Source organism: Alexandromys fortis, unplaced genomic scaffold (genome assembly GCF_014885135.2).
Source record: "Alexandromys fortis isolate MF-2015 unplaced genomic scaffold, M_Fortis_MF-2015_v1.1 scaffold_50, whole genome shotgun sequence".
NCBI classification, from domain to species: Eukaryota; Metazoa; Chordata; class Mammalia; order Rodentia; family Cricetidae; genus Alexandromys; species Alexandromys fortis.
The window spans coordinates 7,052,900-7,077,384 of record NW_026067932.1 but is presented as its reverse complement, the minus strand read 5'-3'; the positions used below and the strand labels follow the sequence as shown (position 1 = coordinate 7,077,384).

The window sequence follows — 24,485 nt, the reverse complement described above, 5'->3', positions numbered from 1 at the left end:
CGTGATGGCTATTTGAGGAAGATTCTCGGGCTCCTGAATTGCTTTATATTACATTAAATATAGCCTGTTTGTGGACCTCATTGCTTAACAAAGTGGACACCATTTATATACTTCTGATCAAGTTCTATTTCACACAGACTCCCCAAGTAAAGCAATTACAGAGACTCTGTGTGGCCAGCACACACAACCCAGTGCAGCTCTCGAGTGCACAAACGAGCAAGTACGTGGACCACACTGGGCATGCGCAATCTCCAGCATTCCCTTTGTTCTCCAATCCCCTGCCGTTTCTCAAATAGTACTCCTCTAGTCTCAAGTTGTGCGCTTTAAATCCTAGGTTCCTTTGTCTAGGTCCTTCCCGCTGTAAGTTTAACACAAACACTGTATTCAGTTAACATTGACGCAAACCTTCCTAAACACTTCTTGAATAATATATCTACGCCTTGCCTGCAATGTAGTAATTCTTCTTTTAAAAAAAAATGTGATGCCACAAGCACTATAAACAATATCAAAGATAGATAACAAAATACAGAGAAGCATTTTGTGGAAAGCCATAAGAAAATATGAACTCGTGTGTGTGTGTATGTATGTATGTGTGTATGTGGTGTGTATGTGTATGTATGTAACTAAACTCCTCAGGACTCAAGCAACCCTGTAATAGAGGAGGCAGGAAGACTGCAAGAGTCCTAGGGAAGAGAGGGCGTCCATGAAACACGGCCTCGGAAACAGAGGACCGGTGCACACGTGGACCCGCAGAGACTATGGCGGCATGCACTAGACCTTCACCAGTCTGAGCCGGATGAGGCCGAGAGGAGAAATGGATGCACACCCCCATCTCTAACCCAGAAGCTACCTCCAACTGATAACCGTTCATAAAGGAAAAATTACTTTTCTCCATCAGGACTCTCACTGGGCCTACAAACCACTCTTAAGGACAGACACCATGAGCAAGCAACCTATGAACTCAGTGGCCTCTGTGGAGGTTCTTTCTCATAACATCTTGCCAGGGTATGTCTTTCTTTCCTTCTTTCTTATATTTTTAACATTACAAATCCTTTATGCATGTATTATGGCTTCCATTTTTATGTTTTTATGGATTCCTGTGTGTAGGGACATGTGTGTCTGCATTTAGATATCTTTCTCATGCTTTTTCTTTGACCTTTCTTCTATTTTGTCCTATTATTGCTAGTTATTGTTTGTTTGCTTTATCTTCTTTTTTATTTCTTATCTGTTTGGTTGGTTAGGATTTTTTGTTTTGTTGTGGAGACAGGGCCTTTCTATGTAATCCTTGCTGTCCTGAAAGCCACTATATGGACCAGGCTGGCCTTGAACTCACAGAGATCCGCCAAACTCTGCTTCCCAAACACTGCAATTAAAGGTGTGCACCACCATGCCTGGTTTATTTTATTTTCTTATTATTCTTTAGAGGCCTGTTTGTTTTCTAATGAGAGCAGAAAGGGTATGGATTCCAATGGGAGGGGAGAAGGATCTCAGAACAATTGGGGGAGAGAAAAATCAATCAGAATATATTGTATTAAAAATTCTATTTTCAATAAAAAAAACATACACAATAAAAATAAAATTAAAAACTGCTTAAAAATCAAGAAGACAAAACCCTCAGATTTTTTTAAAAGTTAGCCTGTAACAGAAAAACACAGACATGAGAAAAGACATTCTAAACTAAACTAAAAGATGCTGCTTTGACCAGGTAGCTTAGCAAAAGTCAAAACGTCTGCTGGTGAGCATAGACATGGGACACGATGTATTCTCACCCACGAATGCTGGGAGCATAAACTCCATACCTGAGTCAACAGTAAGTCAGCAAGCACCACCCAAACATTTCAACTCGAGGCTGGAGAGATGGCTCAGTGATTAAGAGCAATGCCTACTCTTCCAGATGGACCTGGGTTCAATTCCCAGCACCCACACGGCAGCTTACAACTGTTTGTAACACCAGTTCCAGGGGATCTGACCCCAATACACATAATAAAATAAAATTAAAAAAAAAAACATTTAAACTCACGTGACCTGTAACCCAACCGTTCCACGTTCAGAAACCTTCCTAACAAATTTAGCTGCACATCACTGCTCTGTTCACATCATCTGCCTCCATCCTCGCCAACCCCACGTCCTTGTTTATCCCATCCAGGAAACTGTCTGCCGTGCTAGGTAATAACCTGCCCCTGGAGTGCACACCACCTAAGGAGCAGCCGCTGCTCACCGACCCTCTCTCAGCAGAGACAAAGGGATTCAATCCCCTTTCCCGTCCTCTTGTTCCTATTCTCTTCTGCTTTTTGCTTTTCCTGCCACAAAGCCTTTTACAGAGCCTCTCCCTGGGTCTCCTGGCCACATGGCCCTGTCCACAGGTAAGTACTTCACTGTGACAATGGCTAAATGAATTTCAAGTTACGGTAAGTGTCTAAGAGACTGATAACAGAACTCTATTAGACCTCTCTTTATTAGCCCCCCCCCCCACTTAGCATGAATTACAAACATGAAGAATGATGATAGTTATCACAGGCACACTATGCAGCAGGAAAACATACACACATATGTAAGAAATACATGGAATTGACACGGAATGGAACAAATCGGTGCTTGCTGGGTAAAGTAACTGCCATGGCGTCATGGTCACAGGCTCTAGAGTCACATAAGGGGATAAACCTTTGGGTATGCCTGTGGGTGTGGCCTATTTTGTTAATTGATGCAAGAAGCACCATCTTAACTCAGGGCAGGACTATTACCGGGCGGGACATCCTGGACTGGGGATAAAAGGCTGAGCCCCGGCATTCCTTGGTCATTCTCTGCTTCTTGATTACAGAGGTACAATGGGATCAGCTCCGCGGTGGTTTCGCGGCCATGATGGACGATAGCCTGGAACTGTGAGTCTAAATACCCCCCTCTCCTTTGAGCCGATTTAATCAGGATTTCAACATAATAACAGAAAAAGAGAGTAAGACAGTCACTGTCTGCAGGCGTCATGCCAAACACTCTTCATGTATCATCTCATTTACCGCAGCTGGCACCTAAGAAGTCAGCATGCCCAGTTATGCCCATGCTTATGATTGATGATGCACATCAAAGAAACAGAGTCCCTCGGTCGAAACCCAAAGGCAAGGAAGTGCCAAGGCCAGGACGGGAACACACTATCTTCCCCAGAGTCTAGACTCACACCACTAAGTGATATTTTCTCTGAGGTCTTAATTCTTTAGAAACAAGGTAGAAAGCACTGACTGAACGCAAGCTTGGAGTAGAGGAGAATGTGGGCTGTGGGAATGAAAGGTAGCACAGAAGGAAGGTGGTGTGGAAGCTTTGTGTGTCCAGATGTATAAAGCACCACTGGCACATGTATCCGCTAGCCGACTCATCCAGATGTTTCAAGGCACAGAACCTGTTTCCGTAGATGCTCCTCACTGGCATCCACACATCTCACTGGCTTTCCTACCCGCTCCTTCCTTGTCCCCTTCCCTCGGATAGGAATTCCTTGCTAAGCTTCCTGTGGGACTATTTTCCAGTTCCCTCCCATGCCCTTCTCTGAACGGTCTGTGCTACATCGATGGTTATCTGCCCTCTTCCAGGGCTGCAGTTCTCATGACTCCCAGTTCTCCCAGGGTGACCCGCCAAAGTGACCTCAGGCTCAAGCGAAGGGAAAATGTGCTTCTGTCTTTACCGGCTCTCTGGCTCTACATGAGCTTTGACATCCATAGAGCTTCCTCTTGTAACCACTTTAAGAACGAAATGGCTTCACTATTATAATCTCCATACAGAGTAGTCTAATTGCTCAACAGGGAAAAACACCCACAAGATTCTAAAAGATTAATCAGAAGGAAAATGCAAATAAATAAATCAATCAATTAATTAAGAATAAATTAATAGTAAAAAAAATTTAAACATATATAATTCGTGTATGAGCTGTTCTCCAAAAGACTCACTGGTTGAAGGCTAAGTCCCCAGTTAGTGAATCCAGTCATTGACAGACAACCCAATCATGAGGACATTAGCTTCATCAATGGCTAGCATCAATTGCTGAGTTCATATTCGATGTGCTAGCAGGAGATAGGCCTTACACTTCCAGGAGGAAATACATCACTGGGAGTGTGCCAATCTTGCCCTGAGCATTTCCTTTCTGTCTGATTTGTTTCCCAGCTTTCCTGAGGCGAGCAGCTCTCCTCCCTCACACCCGTCCAGCATGGTCTCCATCATGGTGTTCTGCCTTGCTTCCCCCTCAAAGCAGTGGAGTTGGGAGCTTTGAAACCTCTGAAATCACGAGTCACACTAAATTGTGTCTCCTGCAACTTATTGGCCTTGGACATTTCTGTCACAACAGCAAAATCTGGTCAAGATAGCACAAGAGGTTAAAAGCTGAAGGGAAGCCAAACATGCAAGCCACGGCAAACACATTCGTTTTCTTCTTGTCCTTTGTACTAATCACGCTCAGACCAACGTCATAGCTGCTAATGATCTTTCCTGTTTCCTCCCTCCACTCCCATCCGATGCTACCCCGTGAAGACGGAGTGTGACTCTTCCCACTGTGGCCGCTTCTGCCTAGAACACAGTTCAATGTTCAACGACCACTCTGGAATGAACGAACAACGGAAGGAAAGAAGGAAGCTGCCCTGTTTCATCTTACTCTGCAACAACGAAACACATTTGCTCCCAAGGTCTAGCCAAGATGGTTAGACATATTGGTCCAAATTCTTTAATGAGTTTGAAATACTATATGATCATAATCTATCTATACAGTTATAATCTATAATCAATATAATGCCAAAGTATGAAAACTCACCATCTTAACCCCTAAATATGAACTCACTGACAATTTTTTTTTTTTTTGGAAAAGGGAAGGAAACAGCATGACAAAAACCACGCTCAGGGGATGAACTAAATTCAATCCCAGCAGAATTCTGTAAGCCACTTTTTTACCTACGTGAAAACCAGCTGATGCATGCATATCCCACTGGTTCACGGAATAAGCATATTCCTTATAACAGCAGAAAGTTAATTGCCAAAGAAAAAGAAACAACTATGTTATTAGCAATAAAACCCCAATGCACCCATGAGGCTCCTCATAGGCTAGACAGTTTTCTAATTAACAGCACAATGCTCTCAATCCAAAATCCTCTCTAGGTCTTAAATGATTGATTTGGGTTAGATTTTCTGGCTTGATTCCTTGCCAGGATTTTTCATCTTGTGCTACTGAGGCTTGAATCCAAGAGTCTCATACACACTCTGATGCTAAGCTGCCTCCAACGCAGGCGTCTTTCTTGCTTTTTAATTTTGAGACGGAGTCTCACAAAGTTACCCAAGCTGGCCTAGAATTCACTCTGCAGCCCAGGCAGCCATTAAACTTGTGATCCCCCTGCCTTAGGCTCCTGGCTGGATATGATTATGTACCCAAGCCACCAAGCCCGACTCTTTGTGAAGATGCTGACAGCTACCGTAACTGGACAGAGGGGATGAGTGGGAAGTGTACCTCTTAAGAGCTACGGCCATCTCTGAAGAATAAAGGCCTTAGGTGTAATCAAACTTAAGAAGAGATTTCAAACACATACCCATAACCAACTTTTCCTAAACTGATTATCCCCCAACTTTCAAAAGTCTAAAGTTTAGACTGTCCAGTATCATTCCCAGTGCCCTCCCTCTAAAACGACCCCCTTACTATTCCTTCCAAAACCTCCTCATTTTTGATACACTTCATGAGGTCCCTTAAGTTTCTGTGCCACACACCCCTAGTCTGGAATTCCCTCTCTTCTGCCACAGCTACAAATCATGACCTACTGGTTCTATGTATGACAGTCTGTTCCCAAGCTAGGTAATTTATACACTGGGTTATTCCCTACTAGTTTGTAACCTTTTCAAGGACAAGAATTATATGTTTTGTTTGTTTCATTCCTTGGCACCTAAAGCATTTTTTTTTTTTTTGGCCTGTGGAGGGCATTCGATATATTCTCGTCATTTATTTTATTTACATTCATGTAGAGGCAAAGAATTTTTGAGGGGTTTTTACATAAAACATCTAGTGGGCTACACCCAATTCTCTTTATCTTTTTATCTATATCTGATTCAGTCTAAGTCATAGAACACATACACACTGTGTTCATAAATTAACTCTCCACATAGACCGGACACTGCCACAGGATTTGGATGGTCATTCCCTATCTTTTGCTCAGAGGACTTGGTACTTGCCCTACTGCCGTTACTACGCTAAGACTTGGGGTACAGAGATGGAAACAGAGTCCCCACACACAAGGAGAGAACTCCAGCTAGTTGGGTTTGGGCCAATGGGGTTTGATAAGGACGGCATCTAAAGAATTGGTGGGAAACGACTCCTAAGTGTGCTTCCAAAGCTCACCCTGGAAGGAGGGGAGACATTCCAGGCAGAAGGCATATTGTGTGTGAAGGCACTGCGGCCAGTCAAAACACTGGGCATTTCTAAGACCTGCAAATGGTTTGGGGACTCCTGAAACACCCCAGGTCTGCTTCAGAACCAGGCAAACACGGAAGCAGGAGCTGAGCACTAGGGTGGGTGTGGTTTACCAGAGCCAGGAGCCTGGTCTTCCGCCTGCAGTTGATTCCACAGACAGCACTCCACCCAAGCTAGGAAACTGGCAAGTTTTCCCAAAGAATGGAAGTCATTTCACCACATGGCAACCGTCTAAGCTAATTAATTTCTTTTGTTCAGTCAGGTGACAGAAGCACAAGCTGCGGGCACTTTGGAAAACAGCGAGACATAGGTTGCAGTAACAGCAAAGATGACTTCTTTATGAAAAGAAATTCCCAGTGACTGAACCAAAGGTACAAACTGCCCAAGCCACTGGATTCTCTCAGGAATGAGATATAACGGCAAGCGGGACACAGGCTAAGCATCAAGGGAAGGTAGCTGCGTGTAGCCTGAAAGGACAGCGCCTCTGAAAAGGTGATGGGTGGCCATGGCTGCTTCAGTCATATGTGGAATGCTACCCACAGGGGGGACATGGCATTGGCACAGCAAATGATAATCCAATGTATTGCGTGCACGGAGGAAGTGATCCATAAGCAGGCATGATCACCTGAATGATTTAAGTGCAAAGGGAAAACCTAATCATAGTGTTTGCAAAATTCTTGAAACACCCGTTAGAAAAGCAAAATTTCAAAACCAAAAAAAAAAAAAAAAAATCATTACCACATAAGCTTGATCAAATTACCATAAACATTCCCTGGGCGTGACTCACGCTGACTGGTACAGCTACGTAATCCCCCCATCAAGTGAGCCCGGGCATAATGGTCACCAGTGAGTTAGCTGCTACAAAGCAGTTTTGTGAGCAATGAATGACAGTGTATGTCAGCTGTGCACTGTGGGAGAGGCCCCGCGACAGAAAGACAACAGGGTTCCCAATAAATACAGAAATGTGCTTTGCACTACATTCACCTGGCCCGGATGCCAAGCAGAGCTCTAACCTCTGGAAATGGCTTCATTTTCTTATCCTGTGCAAAATAAGGTCAGATGATCCTCAAAGTCATTTCTGAAAATAAGACATCAAAAATGTCACAAGGTAAGCAAGGGATCACACCTGAGCCCTGTTCCGGACGGTTCAAAACTCTCATACGGATCTGAGGCATTCTGAAGGCCACATTCATAGCTGAGTGCTGAGAACTTCGCAGTGATGTGGAATGTTCCTCTGTATGTTGTGAATATGTTTTATTACCACCGGGTCATAAAGAAGCCGATTTGACCAATAACCAGGCAGAATAGAGTCAGGAGGGAAATCCAAGCAGAGATACAGGGAGAAGAAGGGTCAGAGAGATGCCCACGGTCTCCAGGGAAGTAAGATGTTAGGAAACAAGTCACAAGCCTTGTAAAATATAGACTAACAGAAATTGGTTAATTTAGTTGTAAAAGCCAGTTAATAAAAAGCCTGAAGTATAGGCCAAACAGTTTGTATTTAATATTAAGCCTCTGAGTGGTTATTCAGGAACTGGCAGGTGGGAGGAAAATGTTACATTGTAGGATCAAAAGAACGTGCAACCCACATCCTTCAGGGGGACTAAATATAAGTCAAGTATTTCCATCCGATTAGTAATGAATAAACGGAAACAGAACATCTCACTCTTTTTCATGTCTACACTAGCATCTTCTGAAATGATGTGACCCAAGCCTAAGTTAACAGACCCGGCCTTTCAGTCACAGGGTCCCCAAAACCTGCTTCTAAGGCCAGCTCACCTTTGATATCCAATCTTCTCTACTGGCTCTCTCTCAACACCACTTACAAGAACTCCCTACAGGGTGTCAACAGGAATACTACAAGTTGGTTCTTGATGAACAGCGTGTCTGTGTTCTTTAAGAAAGGCTACCAGCTGACTCACTCAAAAGGTCACTCAGTAGCCAATGAAGGGTTTAACCCTTTAACCCTGATGAAGGCTTAAAGACTTCTAATAGCAAAAAGGTCCACCAAACCTGTCATGATATATTTGACCAATTTATTGGCTCCTCAGACTTAACCGACGGTCTGACTGGAGAACCAAATGCTAAATATGGGGGTGAATCACCTCCCTTTCGTCTTGTATTATTTTGGGGCTGTGATTTGGTTCTCCTCCAAAGTTCTGCCATCTCCTGCTACCACCCAAGACGTAGAACTTGCAACATAAACATTTATGACAGTCTGGATAGATTACTATTCTACTGAGATGGTGCCCCTCCCCCAGGAGGTTGTAGTCCTAAATTCAGTAGGGCAGCCCAGATCCGAAACAGAGTCACTGGCACAGCTCACAAAGCACCTCTCCTGTTTTATACAGTCAGTCCGCGCTGCCAAGGGACTAGGGAGCTCCTTTCAAAGTCAAGCGCCATGGTGGTGTGAAAAGCGGTTTTGGTTGTCAGCTGAGGAACAGTCCTCCCTCTAAGGAAGCTGATGTGGGGGACTTTGTGCATTACCCCCTTTCCTCTGTAAAAGGAGCTTGTGGGAAGATGATAAGGGGGGGATACGTTGGCTTAATTATATTTAAAAAGGCAACGGAAAAAAAACTTCCTAATAACCGCGGCTCGCGCAGTTTCCAAGGGCAGACTGGATCTTGTAATCAAATGATTCTACTTTGTATCGCTCACAAACTTTCTCTCTCAACATAAGAACAGTTCAGACAGTAAACACGTCAGAAATTGAGGGCAGTCTAACCCAGGCAGATCTAGAATGCCATTAATTTAAATGCAGAAGCGATGCTATTTCTGGGCCCTTGGTAATCAGCTATGGAAAGTAGTCTGAATGACAAGACCTGCAGAACCATGCGGTGATATGGGTATTAATGTGGATAGAATCATCTCCCCGTCACATGGGGGTTTGAACAATTGCAGTTGGGTTACCTGAAGAAAAGCCGCAACTTCATTAACCCACATACGGTTTTCACGTTCACGGAGTCTGTCGACGCACACATACATGTGCTCCACTGAGTTTATCAGTGCACACACGGATGTGCTCAGACATGGAGAGCAGAAGGAGGGAGGACAGGGATGCAGGAAACAAGAGACTAAAAATGGAGACCCCGTGGTTCACAATATCAACTGCAGGCTTGAGATTAAAATGTCACCTAGAGACTTGGTGAGAGAGAGGCGTGGATGGAGGCTGTCATTGAGGGGTGTGAGCAAATGAACTAAGGTATCTATACCAGTCTAGAAATCTGAGACCCCTTTGCAACAACTTCAGTGTGTTGTAGCTGCACAGCCACGAAATAAGCACTCAGATAAACCGTTGCAGTGACTTCTTCACACTGAGGATAAGCAGTCAACACAGCTTTTTATCAGTTCCTGGGGTACTTTCCTATGCAGAGACACTGCGAAGGGATTAACATGACAGCCTGCTGTGAGACAAAGAAATGCTGACTGGAAAGCTCCCCTGATTCAAAGAAATTCCCAAAGGCATTATAGTGAGGCTGCAAGTAGGGGAATCCTCTCTCTCTCTCTCTCTCTCTCTCTCTCTCTCTCTCTCTCTCTCCCTCCCTCCCTCCCTCCCTCCCTCCCTCCCTTCCTTCCTCCCTCTTTCTTTCTTTCTCTAAACTCTCTCACTCACACACACAAGGTATCTCTCTAGACAATGCTAGGCAATATCACAGGAAATTTTCTACAGTTCCCTGGGCATGCTGCAACTATGCAACTATTAAAATTTCAGTTTTAATTTTGTAATTATAGTGAATACCATATCAAAACTAAACAGCATATCTGTCTATATTCTTGTGTATGTATTTGTGCATATATACATGTAAATATATACATGCACATATGTCATGATTATGTATAGATATATATGATTCTGATTAGAGAAACAATCTGATAAACAAAACAAAGTAAGCCTAAGGGATCTTTTCGTCTCAATGCTTAAAGTTGCTGTTAATTACAATGAAATGTTTTCTAAAGGCATTGAGAACTGCCTGAGGGTGAAGTGCAGAGGGTATTTTCAATCCATCTGAGCTCATTCCAACTCCTTTCACCCTGATGAATACCACAAGTTGCCAGCCCCAAGCCCCCAAGAAAATCATTTCAGCTGGAGAGGGGATTAAGCGAAGTAAAGAGCTGTACACTAAAGAATCATAAGAAGAAACAGAGAGCTTGCCAGGCACATCCCAGTACCGCCATGAACCACGGCTGCATGCAGGAAAGAGGATGTATATCCGAGTTACAACCCCAGGACTGCTGAGGTCTTTAAAGCATCGGTTAAGGATTCCGACTGCAGTCCGCAGGAACAACCCCCTGTCCCTTCTACTGCTAAGAAGACGTCTTAACACTCACTCATTCGCTCCTTCTACTCTCAGATGAGTTTGGAGGGACCGTATAAACATCTAAATCGTCGAGCTATTTAAACGGATGCTTTCAAGCTTTTCTTATGCAAGAAATAATGCAAACAAAATAGAATAACCACCAAAACACAAAATGCAAACAGAACACCAAATATATCTACTTTGGACGCAGGAAACAGGATAAAATAATACAGCATCAAGACTGGCTTTTAAAAAAGGCCCGGACAGTGGGAATAAGAGTGCTGCAACAGAGGAAAGACAGGCTCCAAAACTTCACACTCCAAACTCCCAAGGATCAAGGGAGAGATCAGAAACTTCACTGGATGTTCCTCCTTGCTTGTCACAAAAATCACTCTGATTGGAGGCTAAATTACCCCTGACGGCAACTCCTCCTGGAGTTCATATTCCCATATACAAGAAGACAACCAATGTTTAGCCCCAAAACTTATAAAAATAAATAAAAAACAAAACAAACAAAAAACAGAGGAGAATGACAACCATGAAGCTTATAATTTGCAATATTGCTTTGACCAACATATTTCATCGAGCTGTGGAAGGGAGGGGGGACAGGGAAAGAAGGAGGGAGGAAGGGAGGGAGGGAGGGAGGGAGGGAAGGAGGGAGGGAGGGAAGGAAGGAGGGAGTGAGGGAGGAAGGGAGGGAGAGAGAGAAGGAGGGAGGGAGGAAATAAGGAAGGAAGGAAGGAAGGAAGGAAGGAAGGAAGGAAGGAAGGAAGGAAGGAAGGAAGGAAGGAAGGAAGGAAGGAAGGAAAAGCTCCCTGTAAAGAAAGACTTCTGCAGTGCCTAAGTTCAACAAGGTGAAACTCCAGGAATACTCTGGTTTCCTTTGGGCTTCCTGAGGCACCCAGCAGCCGACTTTAAGTTGCAATACTCTCAACAGCCAATCTGGGAGGCCAGTTTGGAAAGGAGAGCACCCTTAAGCCTGCCTTGGCTTATTCCACCTGCCGTACACACCGTCTTCATAGGAAAGCTGCTTTCTCTTGGGAAAGTCTAACCCTTCCAAACGCTCCAAAGCTTCTCTCTCCCAGCAGGAAGGTGAAGCAATGTTGTCAACTCCGAAATAACGTTCTTCCCATCACTCCCCACTGTCCCTCCAAAGAAGCCACAGGGCGGTTTGCAGAACCCAGGGCTCTGAGACTCTGAAGCGATGAGGTCATGCAGTCTACTCGTCTTGCCTTGCCAGCGCAGGATTCCTCTCCCTGCTAATGTGCCTGCCCAAGTTGTAAACCCCCCCGCAAAACACGGGGCCGTTCTGGACCCACCGGCAGATGTTCAAAGCACAGCTGCCCATACACACTCTGACATAACTCACACGTGTGTGCTCATATTCACCCGGGGAAGATGGAAGTCTGTGCAATGTGGCAGGTCACCCCTGGTCCCTCCAGGGTCCGAGAGAGTGCTCCTTAGAACGCGGGGGAATTGTCTCGCCAGAATCTATCAGCCAGCCTGCACAGATTCCCCGTGCACTGCTGCAGTTTGCTGGGGAGGAACACATTTGCCTAGCTGCTGCTTCAAGGACAAAGAGAGCTAGCACTTATGTTTCCGTCATAGCCAGAGGGCTCAGGTTTATGAAGAAATAAATAAATCAAAGACAGACTACACAGACAAATGACCCCAGGCATTTGAGTTCACTGGGTCGTCCAGAAAACGACCGTGAGAACAGAAGAGAAGCAAAAGGAAGGTCACTAAGCCTAGCTGGGAAGAGAGGAAGCGATCCTTTCCCCGCAGCAGAACAGCTCATTCAACGCAAGCACTTACCATAAAAATAGAAAGAGTCAACAGAAGGAGAAGGGATCCTTCCTCGGTGTCTGTGGCAGATAGGAATTCGCAGCGAACCTCCAGGCCGGCAAAGTGACGAGAGGCAAGAAACCCTCCACACACCAAGTCCTTTTCAGCCTCCCCTCCAGCCGGCATGCAGCTGTTTGTGCTGTAAAAGAACCCTGAGAAGTCTGGAACAGGACTCTCCGGAGAGAGCAAGCCGGAGTGAGAACAGCCAGCTGGGGCCAATTTCATCACAATCTCAGAGCATCACGCCCAGGACAGGTCCTCCCCACCGGGTGCAGGGGCGGCATGGGGGTTGGGGGGAGGACGACCAGGCTAGGCTTTGAGAAGCAACGTTTGGGTCAGGAAGAAGACTCTTTGGAGTGGAAGGAACTGCCGGTGAGCACATCAGTATTCCAGATCAGTTATTGCCAACAACCAATCAGCCCGGCTAGGGGCTGCTGTCAGTGTGACAAGAGAGGGTGCAGATGACAGCCGGTCCTGGGAGCTGCAGGACAGCTCCCTGCCAGCAACACACAGCAACACAAGTTTGGCAGGGTTGGTGGCTTGCCTTCTCCCCAGCCTCCGTTAATATCTGCCTGTCAATTCCCAAAGCCCCATAGTTAGGTTGGCCACTCAGCATCTTCCCAAAGCATCCCACATGAGTTCTATGGGAAGCCCAGTAAGTGGGGCACGGTGGCTCTTCACAGACCAGACAGCTCTGACGTGGACCCTCCATGAGGTCACCACGAGTTCAGGAGTGGCACTCTGGACCTGTGCCTCTCCATGGCTGAAGCAGAAGTTAAGGTGGCCAGGAAGAGGGCATTCCACATCGTGAACTGAAAAGGGTTAAAGGTCTCTGCAGGAGTTTGGCCCTCCATCTTCGTTAATTTTCTGGGTAATGTTTGTACAAAAATGTTGTTAAACATTTTTATAGTTTTTGGGGACAGTTTATGTTTCTCTAAATCAGCCATGATTTAAGACAAAACATACATGCTCTAGGTAAGTAGAATTAATCTGTAAGCATTGAAGTGAGACGGCACAATTTGTATTAGCAGGACAAGAGCCAAGGCCTTTACGGTCAACAAAGGGTAATTCTAAACTTTTCCTATTTACTTTTCCTAAAAACCATTCCTATCACACCTAGAAACGCTGGTAACATATACATTAAGCTGTGTTTGCGATGATTAAATTGGATCCGGAAGTGGTTTCTTAGGCTAAAGGTTAGTTGAATGAGATGCAGATTTTTTAACTTTGAAAGATGGTTTACGGGTCCCTCCTCATCCAAAGAACCAGTTCCCTCTTCCAGTCAGGATTAAATAGGAAGGTGCCGGTCCTCTGTGTTTTATGTGGCATTGGGTTTCTAATTTTAGGTCTGCTTTCACTGAGAGGTTGGACATTCTCCGGACAGTCTGTTATGCCATCTAACCATGGGCAAGCTGCAGGCTGGCATGGAGACACCTGAAAAAGAAGGGCTGGGCTCCAAGGAAGCCGTTAGCTGGGCACCAGCGTGAGTCACAGCAGGGGGCCATAAAAAACTTCCCCCTCAAAGACAAATCTAGTAAAATGAGAGTCCTGAAATAAGGAGGAAAAAGATGCTCGCCAGGGGAGTCATGTGGACATTAAATAAGAGAAATCTGAGAGACCCAAATCCCAGCTCAGTTCAAATCAGCAACTACAGAAAGACTATGTGCAAAGGGTGCAGAGGTGCCCCCTGCCTTCAAGGAGTTTACAGTCCAACAGGCAAATTTTATATCCTAGAAAACATTCTTCTTAAATGTGTTCCACGGGAACCAAGCTGTGAGGCTGACCTTCAGCCTTGAGGCTCTGAATTGGCCTCCTATGGCATTTTCTATAGCTAAAGCTATCTGGGGAACATAAACACACAAATAATCTCTGTTGTATTTATTTGTGTGTGTGTTTGGGCGGGGGGGGGGGGGGGGGTGTTTGGATGTGGTGGGGTAGGTTCGCACAACTCCAGCCTCATGCACAGAGGATAGCTTGTGAGAGGCGGTTCTGTCCTTCCATGCCAGTCCTGGGGATCGAACTCATGCCGTCAGGTTTTGCAGCAAGCCCCTTTGCTCCCCTGATCCATCTCTCTGGCCCAAGTTTACAACCTAGTGTTTGATGTGCTTTAGCTGAGTGTTTTGCTCTGATGATCATCAACAGCTCCTAATGTGACAACGGACACGGTCAGCCTATCAAATCGTGTGTTTAAAGAGAGTATTACTTAAAGCTGCCGAATAATTGAGATTAATACTGTTTATAAAACAGACTCAATACCTTGACTGTGTAGGAGGATTATGGAGCACGACAAGGATAATGCTGCAGAAATACAAATTGTCCGACAGATTAAATAATTGTACATCTATATGGCAATTGGGTCAATGAAAATGCCATTCTAGGAACTCAAAAGTAATTAATTTTTCAAGTTTGGTCATTTCTCTCTTCCTCCCTGTCCAAATGATGATAGAAATGCCTCGGTTTCAGACAACGATAAATAACATTTAATTTTTCACTGTACAAACAAAATATAAATAAATCAGTTAAACTCGGGGTATCACACTGTCTTTCTTGCCAGCACCAAACATATCACAGGTTCCCAAGGAACATCTGTTGGATGGCAATTTGATTGGTCAAGAATCTTGCTAAGTTTCTAAAAGTGCCCAATTTAATGTCTTAGTTTAAGACTCCTAGATAAGTTGGATTTTCTATCGATAAATTGAATTTGTACCATCAGTTTAAGAAGGACAAAGATCGCTCTTTCAGAAATCATCTCCCAGGAAGTTCGCTGGCAATGCCTTATAAAGCCAGAAGATAAAGACGGGTCAATGTTAGTCTTTCAAAAACAGGGTGGGCATGGAAAAGCTGGGGTCTACCTTTGGTAACCACCTTAAGAAGTGAAAAAAAAAGATTAATTTTACAAGGGTAGATGGCTGTATAATTCTGTGTATGTGTGTGTTTCCAGTTTGTGTGTGTGTGAACACAGATGCCATGTACTGCAACATGCCTGAGGGTCAGCCTCAGATACGGTCCGCGGTCTACCTTATTTCAGACAGGCAGTTTCTTTTTCTTGTTTTGGTTTTGTTTCCTACCGTGTCTACCAGGCTAACTTGCCTGATAGCTGCCCGGGATTCTCATGTTTCCATATGTACGTACTGGGTTGACATACATTCCTGCTACACACCCAGTTTTACATATGAATTCAAACTCAGGTCCTCCCAGGCTTTTACCCACTGAGCCATTCCCCTGGACCCCCATTCCATTTTCAACATCAAACCCTAGTAAAGGAGATATGAGAATCAAAGAAATTTAAACACCATCTTATCAGCTGATGGTTTTGACAACTTATAATTTGCGTAAGGTAACTGTTCCACCGAAAGGTCCCAGCCACCTTGCTAGCCCAGCCTCATCCCGGGCTTTATTCTAGGGATGCCCTGTGTCTCTCAGCCTGATGTGTGCACTCCTAACTGTGAGCCATGTGCACACAGGCCTGGTGAAAGTAGACTGCCTCTGTGGCCGATTAGATTGGCCTCAGAACACTTCCTCTGTTTCGTGGAAATACACTGAGGTGGACACAAAAAAGCCTCCGCGAATGTTTTCTGATTCCATCCAGGTGGCTGCAAAGGGGACCCTTCCCATCTGTCACCTCAATTTGAGTGACATTGGACTGAGACAGTCTAAGCTAAAGCAAAAAAAAAAAAAACATTTTACTTCAGAGATTAAATGTAAACCTTTCATGCAACATCAAAAAATGCTCATAGTTTAAAGAATAAACTAATTATATTTATTGGCTTATGGTCCTCAGTTTTGACCCTACAGTTTCAGACTGAGTCATCCTCAATTACTAGAAAACTAGAAGAAAAGAATATTCCAGGAAAGCATGGGATTGACACAGACATTGAAGCCCCGTTTCTAATATCTGAATTGTCCTTCTGCTTCCTGTGGGAGGTCTGGAACATGCAGAGAGAAGAGGCTGACCTGCTAAGGGTCACTGACTGGCTGAGAATAATTTCCCAAAGTGCTTAGTAGGCGGGCCTTCAGATAGTCAACAACGGTCTCAAATACATAAGAGGCATTTGAGGCTCATGGCTATAGCCAGAGCATCCAAGTCTTGAAAAATGTGTTTATTTTCAGCATTCCTCAAGCCAAAAGAATCCCCTGGGATTGTCAGAGATCAAACTGTAAAACCGAAAAAAAAAATCCATGAAGATCACAGACTTCTCGCTTTTCCTCCTGTTTTTGAAGATAGCAAAGTAAATCAATACCTGAGCTAAAGAGTGACGGAGTTAGGCTGAGTCCACAGAAGACAATGAGATAGATGGGGGGGGGGGGGGAGTATCCACACAGACATGCATGCCGGTGCATGCCTCTAAAATCTCCCTGAAACGTCTAATGCAGTTAGTCCTTGGCTCTCAACACTGACAGTCAATCTGGGACACTAGTCTCTCTTCTAAGCCATTCAAATGACCTCCAGTCCCTCCCTTGTGATCTTCCCTATTACCATTAGTGTTCATTTTCTTCCTAAAATAGAAGCCTATGCAATCATGCCATTCCCTTGTCAAAAACCAGGGGTGGTCCGACCAAAGGCAGTTGCTGTTGAATTTGAAATTGGGGGCCCACTTGCTTTGGTTTGCACGTCTGGTGTCCATTCCCACCATTATGCCCCCTACATTGTGTGCTTTCATCACGTCCAATTGTTTACGATTCCCCAAAGATGCCGCTTCCTTGGACTGTGGTAACCCTGCTCTCCTGAAACAGCCATCCTTACTTCTTTCTCTCCCTGCAAACACTCCACTCTTCATCCTTCGAGGCCCAGCTCACGCTCATCGTCTTGATCAAGGCACCACCTTGTCCAAGGTGACTTGATGACTTCTGTTCTTCCAGAATGCGTTTTTTTTCAGTCTCGTGTTACAACCACAAATAAATACATTGTACTAAATTAGTGCCTTGGAAACAATGTATCGAGATCCTTTGATACCCTAAGCATCCTAGGCACACTATTGCTAGATGAATGAATGACTGCCTCTTAAGCCTCTTACAGTCAAAAGCACTTGGAAGAAAGCACAAGCCTATTTCCTGGAAGTCCGCAGGGCTACGGGCTCATTGGCAGTGTATAAATATCCCCTCCTTCAAATGGGAGTTTCTGTGGTTTAAGGAGGGGGGCCTTGGATTAGAACCAGAAGAGCCAAGTCCCAGCACTTAGCCTGTGCCACCTCAACCTCAAAGAGAATAAATTACATCCTAATACGTGAGGGCTTCTCTGAGCTACAAGCCAGGTACTGACTGGCAAATCGAGTTGTATAAACACATGATTGCAGACACACTGTCACCAGCATCTGGCGATTGCTGTCACCCCTAAGATGTCATCAGTCATCAGAAAATGTGTTCAGACAGTTATCCTAGGCCAGCCAGCCTAGAAGCCAGTGACTCAGCACCGAAGTCATTCCCAGTTCCTGGCTTTCAGCCTGCTCCTCTAGACTTGGGGTGGAGACTCTCTGAAAGCTGGGGACTCAGATTCAACCTCTCGGTGTTGAGACCTGGTCTCTAAGACCCAAGTCCCTCATCTAGGAATTGAAAATATTAAAATATACTTTGGTATATTGTCAAATGAGATGGGATATATAATACACATATCAATTCATATTATTATGTATAAGTATAATAATATATCCATACTTCCATTATATTGGTGAATCTGATAAGCATCCCATGATTGGCTTGGGAAAGGCAGTCCTTCCTTCCTAGTGCTAAGTATCTACACCGTTGTTTCCTGAACTTGCCAGAAGTCTGTTAAGAGTTTCCTCTGCCTGGAACCACTCTGCCCAAGACCCTGCAGGGTCTCTTCATCCGAAAGTCTTCACTGACAACACTAGTCATTATTCTCTTTGTTTTTCTTATACCGTTTGTCTAACAAATTTATTTATTTGATGACTTGTTTCGTGTTCATCCTCTAGGCCTCACCGCATGCTCTCCTGGAGTGAGGACCACTTGCTTCATGCTCCTTACTAATGGAAATATAATATAGTTACTAACTAAAATATAATGCACCCTCAATACATATTCCCTGAACATTTATAGGATGACCAGCATTTGCAAAAGTTTTTCCTGTGCGCTTAAGAGCTGTAGGAAGTTCAAATTACCTTTGACTATTGAACAGATATAAAATATTGGAAGTCGCTTCATAAAAAATAAAACCCAGGACAGTGCCACAATGCTCAAGTTCGCGCAGGCATTTAATAATTTCTGACACTTATCAACAAATATTAAAATGCCATCCAGAGATTGGAGGACTTGACCAACATGATGGCAATTCTGAGCTCTAAAGGAACAGAAACGGTCAAGCACAACCCCCTGACTCCCACTGGTGTCACTGAAGCACTGAGCAGATGCTTAGCCGCTGCCTAGTAAATCAGCTGTTTCCTGGATTCTTACTCCACATTTTCCCTCTCTTATTTTATGCTAAAATTGTTCTGGCCCCCGCCCATCCTGGGAAGGAATGTGTATGGTCCTTGATCTCTGCAGTATCAACTAGAACAAACAGTTTGGGGGAGTCCAGCGAGCTGGGCTATTTTTCTTTCCTCCCAGGGGGCTACTGCAAAGGCAAGCTAGACAAAACCTTCCAGGGCCTGATCATAGCATCCTGCTCCTGATTAGCTCAGCCTTACAGGAGGCCTATAAATAAATAACCACAGCAATCCTGTATAATGTATGAAGGCTACTTGCCCATGGTCATTTCAATTAGAATATTTTCAATTAGCAATAGCAGGGTGATTTACCAAATGAACTTACTTTTCATTACAGGAAATAGAAAGAGAGAGAGAGAGAGAGAGAGAGAGAGAGAGAGAGAGAGAGAAAGAAGGTTTTGGTTCTTTTTTTTTTTTTCTGAAGAAGATAAAGGCTCCCTAGACAGAATACAAAACCATCTTTTTCTCCCAAATTTGTTCTCTCTGACTTTCCTTTTTTCATTTATATGCATCGTGATGGGCTCTGCTACCTAAAGAAAGTGACCTCGGTTGAACTCAACTCTTCCATGAGTAACTGTTTTAGCCTCACTGTCCATATCCCTTCCTAAACATCTCTCTCTCCCCCCTCCCCCATCCTCCCCATGAAGCCATTGCTCCCTAGCTACCAGTTTCCCTGGCTTGAGCCTCACTCTGCGCTATCAACCCTGGTACTGCTATCTGTGCAGTCTGGGACAGACACCACCATATCTTCCCTTGCGCAACTCTCCCTGTTTCTTCCTTCTCCAAGGATGCTCCTGGTTCCAGCACGCCTGTGACTCCTCTCCTCCCCTTCCTGTTGCCGTCATGCCTCAGTAGTCTCTTTCCGACATACATGTCCTGACATCCAGTGACGTGGGGCATTCTCTGACTTCTCCTCGTCCCTGGGAACTCTTATTTTCCAAGACCCAATTCAACCACTTCTAGACCCCATTTAAAGGATTCCCTGATACTCCTCCCACATCTGGAGAGATGAAGTCATCCCAGATTTTGGCGCTAGTTGTGTAGTAGTATATAACTGCTGCAAGGGAGAGAGGAACATGCTGCAATCTCAGCACTCAGGAGGCTGAGGCAGGAGGACGGTTGCCAGTTCTTGGTCAGCCTGGACTGCAGAGTGAGATCCTGCCTCAAAAACAGACAAAATCACAGAGGGGCCTCAGTATGTGCTTCCTACAAGGAAGTCCCAGCCTTATTCATCTTCACCCCCCTCCCCGAAAAGGAACTTTCTCTGGAAGCACTTAAATAAATGGATATAAAAAGCCCTGGCTTCTCGGAGTATCTGGCTCCCTTGTTAGATTGCATATCTTCGGAGAGCTAAAAGAGAATCGTACCTGCCTTTCCAACCACTCAACTCATTATGATACTTAGAACATATGGGTACTTACTGCATACGTGTGGAATTGCTTTGCGTATGATCGGCCAAAAGAGAAAAGAAATTGGCTCCATGGATTAAAAAGAAAAAAAAATAAATTACTGTCTGAACTGATTCTAATTAGCTCATTTTTTTAAATTAAAATTTCTCATTTTTCTCCTTTGTAAAACACCATAGGCATTAGTTCGTAAGGATACTTCCTCGGAAGCTTCTGGCTTTCTAGGCTAGCCCAACTAATGGAGGCCCCTTGGGGCTATTAAGACACTGCACACAGACTTTCTGCTTTGAACCCCTGGTGCAGGAAACAATCCGGACTCTGGCAGAAGGGAATTCTTAGAGAGATCTTACGACTATCTAAGTTGAGAGTGGAGAGAGCCCCACCTTCTACAAAGAGAATTTCACTCTCAATGTTCCTGGGAAGCCAGTAATTTCCCAAGGTAAGCGTCATTATATGAGACGCTGTGGCTATAGGTGTGGCTTTGGGAAACAGGACACTGAGTGTCCAACGGGCTCCCCACAACAGCCTCGGGGTTACATAATTTCCTCCCCTCTTCTCCCTCCCTACCTCTCAGGAAACAAGCTGCCCCGCATCCAAAGAACTGGAGAAAATAAATCTCACACGCACAAAGTTGTCTGTAACAGCTATTAGTACATGAAGAATGGTTTAATGTTAGTCTGGTTAAATTCACCAGCCAGGAAACCACCCATCAGATGGCAGAGCCCTCACTAAAGGGGCTGATGACCAGGAGTTGAAGTATGCCTGCTCCCCCCTCTTCCAGCACTGCTGGCACACAGCCAAAAACTTGGGGGTGAACTGTGACATTGTTGCTATCCAGGTGGCTTTCCAGTCTCCATTGTCAACTGCTCAGCAACCAATTTCAGTTCTGCTATTTGAACCAGGAGGTAACAGCAGAGCCAACATTTTAAAGGCCCATGATATGCTCAGGTTTTGATAAAATTAAATTAGTTCATATACCAAGCATCCCATACCTTTAGAGGGATCTTTCTCGACTTATGAGTTTGTAGAAGTCCTTTGAACCCCTAACATAAGCACACCTGCATTGCAGGTAAGGGTGAGAGATGGTGCAGCCATTTGCAAGACAGTTTGGCAGCTTCTTACAAACTGAACATGCTCTTATCATAAGGCCCAGTGGTCATGTGCCTTGGTATTTACCCAAATGAGCTGAACACAGGTCTCCACAAAACCTACGTGTGCATTTTGACAACAGCTTTATTCATAATTGCCAGAATTTCCATGGAACAAAGACACTCTTCTGTGTGGAGAGATCTTAAATTTATATTACCAAACAAAAAACCAATGTGAAAAAGGCCGTATACTGTCCAATCCCAACTATGAAAACAATAATACCAACAGTTGCTAAGGACTAGGCGAGGGGTGAACAGGCGGGACACAGAAGATTTTTAAGTCGTTGGAACCATTCTGGGTGATAGGCACTGTGTCTCTAACCGCTCATCCAAACTCATGGATGGTGTAATACAAAGAGCCAAGGCTGATGGTTCCAGCGAGGTGAATTGCGACACCGGAGCCAATCTGATGCGGAAGCATTGATGGAGAAACTGCGAGGCGTCGATGAATAACTATTCAGTTTTGCTGTGAACCAAACCGGTTCTAAAATTAAAGTCCAGGGGCTGGAGAGATGGCTTAGAGGCTAAAATCACCTACCTGTCACGCAATCGTGAGAGCCACTTGGATCCTAGAACCTGTGTAGCGAGTCAGGCATCCTGCAAAGACCTTTAACTCCACCTTCAAGCAAGCTGATGTCCTCTTGGGATTTCACGTCGCGTCTCGGCCCCACCCATTGTGTGTGAGCGTGCGCATGCTCATACAAGCAATTTCGGTTGTCTCGTGAAGCATATGCAACTGGAAACACAGAAGGTTCCAGAGAGGAAGTAGAGGGGGGGGGGAGGAGAGAAGAGGCGAGTGAGGAAGGGAAAAGGAGGTAGGAGGAGTCAGAGGAAGGAGATGGAAGGGGAAGAGAAGAAAGAGGAGGGAGAAAGAGAGCAGAAGAGGGAGGAAGAGATGGGCAAAAGGGGAGGAGGAGGAGAAGGAGGAGGAGGAGGAGGAGGAGGAGAGGAGGAGGTGAAGGAGGAGGAGGAGGAGAGGAGGAGGAGGAGAGGAGGAGGAGAGGAGGGAGGAAGAAAAAAGGAGAAGGGTAGAAAGAAGAGGGAAAAGAGAGGGAGGACTAAAGAATTCTCTTTTCCCCCAGATCGTAAGGGACGGTCTAGCAGCTCACTGAGGCAGTCAGCTCTGTTTCAGACCTCCACAGACTGTGGAAATGGAAACAAGGGAAATGGAACACTGCAGGGATATGGTTCCCTTGTCGAGGCCCAACAAACCACAAAGGGCGCACAGTGAATTCTATGAAGACCATTCTAACCGCAACGGAATCAATGCGAAGGAAATGGTTATCCGGAGGAGGGAACTGATCACTGCGGCCATAGAAAATGAGGAGGAAGTGGAGACATACTGTAAGAGGAGGGCTGGGGAGGGGTGCCCGTAAGAGGGGACGGTAGCTGCTGCCTGCCAGCAGTCAGAGTGTGCAGGTAATCGCGATGTTCTGACACAGCCAGAGCTGTAAGATAAGAGACGCAAAGGGCAATCAGCAACTGGGGGAGGAAGCCACACTGGAGCAGGTAGCAGAAGTTAGGAGAGGCTGCATCTCCTAAAGCCATAACCAGAGGCAAGAGAGAACCGGGCCAAGGTCAGAGTCACAGGTTCATTCATGCATTTGACAAGAATATGCTCGGAGGAATCTGTCTGTGACTCTGCAAACACAGCAAGACGAGGGATTTAGTTAAAGGGCCTGCTGGCGATGAAGCTGCACGCAGCCCTGAATGTTAGGTTGCTTTGCTGTAGGTAGCCACAGCCTGGTGGGATGGAGGCCCCGGGCACTGTTTACGCTGCATCCCTTGCTTTTGCCAGACTCCTTAAAGAGGAGGCTGTGAGGGTTCCTTGCTGTCCTTGTATGAACTTTAGTAGGTGGAAATGCGGTAGAGATAATCTTCCTGACCTTCACGCCCTGTTTTCCACCTTGACAAGATCAGAGAGACTTGTGTGCCTTCTTGACAGCACCAATCTGCAGGGCGTCATCACCAACATGGAAATCGTCTTCCCGAGAGAAGAAGGGCAAGTGCTGTAGATTAGACCTGGAATGCCCCGGAAGGCCTAGAAGCTAATGACTTACTTGGTCATGAGCCTGTGGCACTATTAGAAAGTTTTGAAAGTAGGACCTGGTGAAATGAATGGAAGTTACTGTAACTGCGTCCCTAGAGGGGACACTTAGACCCCAGCCCCTTCTCTCTCTCTCTCTCTCTCTCTCTCTCTCTCTCTCTCTCTCTCTCTCTCCTCTTCTTGACTACCACAGAATCAACGTACTTTTCTTCCACCGTGGGACCCTGCCGTTATGTAGTGTGTCACCACTAGCCCAAAAGAAACAGATCTAAATGAGTGATGGACTGAGATCTCCAAAACTGTGAGCCAAACAAATCCCTCCCATTTCTCGAACTGTCATAGGCGTTTTGTCATAACAGCGGAAGGACAGCTGGCATGTCTGGTGAGAGGCATTCTGGGATTCCTGACCCATGGATGGGGACTATGGCTGACAGAATTTTAACTCTACACTTCTTAGCAAGATTTCAGAGGCAGGCCATACCTTGACTTCCAAACCTCCACTGATTTCAGAGTCCCCAAATCCTCACATTAAAGAGTTTCCTCATCTAGAGTCTTAAAAATAGGCATGACTTCTGAAGGAGGTGTCTGGGAAGTGAAAAGGGCATCAACAAGAAGGGAAAATGGATCCATGGATCCAAAGGAGCAAAAGGAGACAACAAAATCAAGTGCATTGTATACATGGATGAGTACGTTATATGGATCCCATTCATTTATATAATTAATACATGCTAATGACAAGGAGTGAGGAACTTAAAAATTAGCCTATTTGTATGCAAAATACAAAGAATGACATCTGCGTCCTAAACTGATTCTTGATTGGTACAGCCTAAGAATTAAGCAGAGCAGGGGACACATTTGTGCTTCAAGGAGTAACATCAGCCAC

General features: G+C 45.1%; 1 protein-coding gene across 8 annotated transcripts in view; it reads right to left on the bottom strand.

Annotated features, from left to right (window-relative positions):
- Ano4 (anoctamin 4) overlaps positions 1–24,485 on the bottom strand; it is a 320,118-nt gene that overhangs the window by 235,596 nt on the left and 60,037 nt on the right. For 2 of the 8 annotated variants that reach the window (XM_050145816.1, XM_050145813.1), the window contains exon 1: positions 12,532–13,785. The exons of 3 other annotated variants lie outside the window; for them this stretch is intronic. The gene's annotated coding sequence lies outside the window, so the exon portion shown is untranslated. Of the gene's footprint in view, positions 1–11,727; positions 11,887–12,085; positions 12,467–12,531; positions 13,786–24,485 lie in introns of those variants that run through there. 3 more of the 8 variants (XM_050145815.1, XM_050145817.1, XM_050145814.1) reach the window with 3 other exon arrangements.